Source organism: Mobula hypostoma, chromosome 13 (genome assembly GCF_963921235.1).
Source record: "Mobula hypostoma chromosome 13, sMobHyp1.1, whole genome shotgun sequence".
NCBI classification, from domain to species: domain Eukaryota; kingdom Metazoa; phylum Chordata; class Chondrichthyes; order Myliobatiformes; family Myliobatidae; genus Mobula; species Mobula hypostoma.
Genome location: NC_086109.1, coordinates 13,447,188 through 13,453,187, shown reverse-complemented (window position 1 = coordinate 13,453,187; position 6,000 = coordinate 13,447,188). Strand labels below are relative to the sequence as shown.

The window sequence follows — 6,000 nt, the reverse complement described above, 5'->3', positions numbered from 1 at the left end:
TAAGAACTTCATCTCTTCCAAATGTGCAGCTGTTTTTTATGAGTCATGGCTCTGTGGTATTTTGCCTGAACATTCTCAGTGGCACACTCAGCTGGGGAAAGTGATCAAGGACAATAAACGAGTATTTCTTTCCCTCTGTCATAATTACTCAGGATGTAATTTAATGCCAAAACCAGGGAAGGTCACAAAAGGCGAAGTCTTTATATTCCAAGAGTACCAATTACTGTTTCCTGGTGATTGGCAGCCAATAAAATATATATTCATCACTGTAATATTGAAAACAACAGAAAACCATCTGTTTCACAGTCAGCAATAAAATATGGGAATTGACACCATTTTATGTCACATAGTGATAAGTCTCCATATTCAAGATCGTTTAATGTCATTTCCAGAACACAAGTGTAAAGGAAAACAGAATAATTGCTACTCAGTATTCGATGCAGCACTAAAAAAACACACACACACAATAGGATAAAGAACACAATAATAAGCAAAAAAAATTTGCTGTGGGGTCTTCCTGTCTGCCGCAGTGCAGTTTTTGTATCAATCAGTGATGCAGCTTGTTAGGATGCTCTCAACTCAACATCTGTAGTGGAGATATAGATGTACAAAGTCCACTTCTCTTTAGCTTCCTCAGAAATCAGAGGCATTAGTGAACTTTCTTGACTATGTGGGATGTGTTCTGGGACCATGAATGGTTGTGTGAGACATGCTCTTCCGGGAGTTTGAAACTGCTCACAGTTTCCACTATTGTGTCGTCATTGTAAGGAGGGGTGTGAATGGTGTAAGTTCTCCTGAAGTCAATAACCACATCCTTAGTCTTGTTCGCGTTGAGGAAGCGGTTATTTTCCTGGCACCAAGCGTCGAGCTCGTCCACTTCCTCTCTGTAGGCCAGCTCGTTGTTGTTGGTGATGAGCCCCACCAATGTCGAACGTGACGATGTGATGACTCGGGTGTCTGGCCATGCAGTCATGTGTGAGCAGAGGATACAGCAATGGGATCAGCACACAGCCCTTGGGGCACCCGTTTTGATGGTGGTGGTGAGGGAGGAATAATTGTGCATCATGACTATCTGAGACCGTAGAGCTGTTCTGTTGGTAAGCACATACTGAGTGTCCGATGTGGCAAGAATGGAACTTTTGATTTGTGCCATTATCATCCATTCAAAAAAGACGCTTGGCGTCAGTGGCACTGGGCACAAGTTATTTAGTTCGGAAAGTGTAGAGGGGATGATGGTGGCTGATTTGAAGCATGTGTGGATAGCAGTCTGTATGGGTGAAGTGTTGAAGATGTCAGTAAGCTGGGATGTACACTCCCTGAGTACTTGGCTGGGGATGTTTTCTGGCCTGGCTGCCTTACTGTGGTTGGGTCTCTGCACCTTCTTACGTCTGTAGCTGTTACAGATAGTGGCTGCTCACTTGGGAGAGGGGTAGCTATCGTGGCCGGTGTTGTGTTGCATACCTCGAAACATGCACTAAAGTTTTTAGAACATCAGGGAGGGTGGTGTCACCGGTACATTTGACGCTGTTTTTCCTTGTGTAGTCAGTGAAATATGCCGGACATTGTCATCGCACAGGTGTTCCTGAATTATTTGAGCGTGGGCAGTCTTTTCCTTCTTGATGCCTATGGTGATGACTTGGCTGCAGTGAGATCTCTTCTGTCACCAGACTTGAAGGCAGCATCCTGGGCTTTTAGTAGGGAGTACACCTCAGCATTCAGCCAGGGCTTCTGGCTGCGATGTGAGATGACTGTTCCTGAGGTACCAATGTCGTGTACACACTTTCTGATGTAGCCAATCACAGATGAGGAATGATCCTCGGTCTGAGTCTTTTCCCTTTGTTGTGACCTCCTTCAACTTCTGCCAATTCATCCACTCAAAACAGTTTTGAAGCATAGAGATTGCCTCGTGAGGCCATACAGTGATGGTCCTCTTGATTGGTTTCTCCATTTTCAGTTGTGGTCAGGACAATGGGATTAACGTTATAGAGATGTAGTCAGGGAGACCAAGATGAGGCTTGGGATAAAATTTTAAATACCGTATCTCTTTGTATAATCATGGTCCGGTCTGTTATTCTCATGGTGGCTATGCTGGAATTTGTGTAAATGTCCAGCAGGTTAACATGATTGAAGTCTCTGCAATTATGAAGAAATGACCTGGATGCTTGTTTTAGAGAGAGCCGGTGAGCTGGTGATACTGTAAAGGTCTCCCAGTGCGACCTTGATGTTTGCACTCGGTTGGTAGGGGGTGGTGGCTGGGGGGTGTGGGGGTTGGTGGTGGGTAGGGGATGTAGACAGTGGTAATGATTCCAGGACACAATGGCTTGTCATGTGAAGAGTGTTTGATGGCTCTGGGCCTGTATTCACTGCAATTCAGAAGAATGAGGGGTGTCCTCATAGAAACCTATCAAATGATGAAAGGCCTCAATAGAATGGATGTGGAGAGGATGTTTCCTATGGTGGGAGAGTCTAAGACCATAGGACACGGCCTCAGAATCGAGGGGTGTCCTTTCAGAACAGAGTCGAGAGGTTATTTCTCAAGCCAGAGAGTGGTGAATCTGTGGAATTCTTTGCCACAGGCAGATGTGGAGGCCAAGTCTTTATGTATGTTTAAGGCAGAGGCTGATAAATTCTTGATTGGCCAGGGTATGAAGGGATACAGGAAGGTGGAAGGAGATTGGGACTGAATGGGAAATGGATTAGCCATGATGAAATGGCAGAGCGGACTTAATGGGTCAAATGGTCTAAATCTGCTCCTATATCTTATGGACTTATGAACACAACAATAAACGTCCTGATCAGGTAACGTGTCCGGCATTTAATTGTAATATGTTCAATTGCCCCGTGTCAATTTTCCCAGGTAAATGGGAAAACCACTCCTAATCTTCTTTGAATGTTACCTTCGTATTGTTAATATCCAGTTGAACTGAGGCCTTGGCCTGTTGTCTTATTCACACAGTGGTGCCTCTGAGAATTGTGAGGAACTTCAGAGGAACTTCAAGCCAATATCTTCCGACTTATTTCAATGGATGTGCTACAAGTAAAAGCAAGCTGACAGCATAATTAGGGATAACTAATCAGCCGTGATGGAACGGCAGAGCAGACTCAATGGGTTTAATAGCTTAATGCTCCTCCCATGTCTTCTGATCTTATTAAGTATATAAAGGATAAAAGGGAGTTGAGGGCAGGACCAATAGGAAATGATGCTGGAGGTAGTATAATGAGAGATGCAGAGATGGCAGAGGAACTGAATGCTTATTTTGCATCAGTCTTCACAGTGGAAGTCACCTGTAGTATACCGGACATTCCAGAGTGTTAGGGAAGTGAAGTATGTGAAGTGAAAATTGCAACTGAGAAGGTACTCAGAAAGCTTAACCGTCTGTAGGTGGATAAATCTCCTGGATCAGATGGAATGCACCCTCCGGTTCTGAAGGAAGTAGCTGGAGAGATTGCAGAGGGAATAACAATGATCTTTCAAGAATCGATAGATTCTGGCATTGTACCGATGACTGGAAAATTGCAAATGTTACTCCGTTATTTACAAAGGGTGGGAGGCAGCAGAAAGGAAACTATAGAACTGTTAGCCTGACATCAGTGTTTGGGAAGTTGTTGGAATCGATTGTTAGGGATGAGATTATGGAGTACCTGGTGGCACATTACAAGATTTGCCAAAGCCGGCATGGTTTCCTGAGATGAAGGAGAAGTAGTAGATGTGGTGTATTTGGATTTTCAGAAGGCCTTTAACAAGGTGCCACACATGAGGCTGCTTAGCAAGGTATGAGCCCATGAAATTACAGGGAAATTATGAGCATGGGTGGAGCATTGGCTGATTGGCAGAAAACAGAGAGTGGGAATAAAGGGATCTTATTCTGGCTGGCTGCTGGTTACCAGTGGATTTCCACAGTGGTCGGTGTTGGGATCACAGCTTTTTACAATATATGTCAATGATTTAGACTATGGGATTAATGGATTTGTGGCTAAATTTGCCAATGATACAAAGATAAATGGAGGAGTGGGTAGTGTTGAGGAAACAGAGAGCCTGCAGAGAGACTTAGATAGTTCAGGTGAATGGGCAAAGAAGTGGCAAATGAGATACAATGTTGAAAAGTTTATGGTCATACACTTGGTGGAAGAATTAAATGGGCAGATTATTTAGATGGGAAGAGAATTCAAAAATGCAGAGATACAAAGGGACTTGGGAGTCCTTGTGCAGGATACCCTAAAGGTTAACCTCCAGGCTGAGTCGGTTGTGAGGAACAGGAATGCATTGTTGACATTCATTTCTACAGATATAGAGCAGGGATGTGATGTTGAGGCTCTATAAGGCACTCGTGAGACCACACTTGCAGTATTGTGTGCAGTTTTGGGCTCCTTATTTTAAAAAGGATATACTGACATTGGAGAGCGTTCAGAGAAGATTCACAAGAATGATTCTAAGAATGAAAGAGTTACTGTATGAGGAATGTTTGGCAGCTCTTGGACTGTATTCCCTGGAGTTCAGGAGAATGACGGGGGTTCTCATAGAAACATTCCAAATGTTAAAAGACCTGAGCAGATGAAATATGGCAAAGTTATTTCCCACGGTAGGAGAGTCTCGGACAAGAAGACACAATTTCAGGGTTGAAGGATGTCCATTTAGGACAAAGATGCGGAGAAATGACTTTAGTCAGAGGGTTGTAAATCTGTGGAATTTGTTGCCATGAGCGGCTGCGGAGGCCAAGTCGTTAGGTACATTTAAAGCAGAGATAGATAGGTTCTTGATTAGCCAGGGCATCAAAGGATATGGGGAGAAGGCAGGGAAATGGGATGACTGGATGAATTGGATCAGCCCATGATTGAATGGTGGAACAGACTCGATGGGGTGAATGGCCTACTTCTGTTCCTATATCTTATGGTCTTATGATCACATATAAAATATCAAGCCTTGATGAAAGAGAAACATAAGGTTCAAATGCTGGAGACCAGAAACTAAAGAGAAGAACACAATAAGTTATGCCAACTATTATGATCTAAGCGGATTATCCCCAATATGATGCACATTTTCAACAAAACAGACTATTGGGAACAACAGGAGCTGCTTAACCTTACTGTGATGAAGGGTCCATACTGTCATGAGCTGTTCAATGTTCTATGAATGACACAATAGTTATAACAAGACTGTAGTGCCAGGATTCCCAACCTGAGGTCCACAGTCCTCTCGGTTACTGGTAGGTGTTTATGACAATAAAAAAGGTTGGAAACTCTTGCTGTAGAGGAATGACACCACAGGGAAGGACGTACTGTAGAGGATGGACATACTGCACAGTGGAAAGGACAATAGAGGAAGGTTCAAAGGTACAAAAGTTCATTTTATTGTCAAAGTGTGCATGTACAATACAACTCTGATATTCGTCTTCTCCAGATAGCCATGAAATACAGAAAAGAGAAAGGACATCAACCACCTCCCCACACGAAAAGGGAAAAGAAACAAAACTGGAAGGTATGACACCATTTAGCAGAAAGCAACTTGTTTATTTGGTACTTCATCAACCCCTCTAATCCTTTCAATCTCTTTTTCACCCTTCACCCTCCCCAGGCCATGAGAGCCCTGAACTCACTGCCACCACCCAGCTCTCATCACATAGAAGAGCCAGTTGCATTACACCATTCGCTTTTTAACTTGTGTCATAAATGTACATTATGCTAAATCTCAAACTTCTGAAACATATTTTATTATTAAATTTATTAGTGATAATGTTACTTCGTGCGTTGTGTGTGAGTTGTATGCACTGTGTTGTGCAACCTTGGCCCAGAGGAACACTGTTTTATTGAAGGTATACTGTATAGGGTCAAATGACAATAAAAGTGAACTTGAACTTTATTTCCTCTAGTGATCATGGTGTGTACCATTTACAAAATCACTGAGTTTTCCATCAATGGGCGCGGTAAAGGAACTAGAGTGAGAGGAAGTTAGTGGATGAGATGAGGATCCTTTGCTTGTTAACAGCTGGTTCGTATACTTAT

The 6,000-nt window shown here is 43.1% G+C and overlaps 1 long non-coding RNA gene across 1 annotated transcript; it reads left to right on the top strand.

Annotated features, from left to right (window-relative positions):
• Positions 1–1,006: 1,006 nt before the first annotated feature.
• LOC134356024 (uncharacterized) lies at positions 1,007–5,599 on the top strand. Its single transcript, XR_010020265.1, has 3 exons — positions 1,007–1,097; positions 5,399–5,476; positions 5,573–5,599. It is a non-coding gene; the product is annotated as an uncharacterized LOC134356024 (long non-coding RNA).
• Positions 5,600–6,000: the final 401 nt, after the last annotated feature.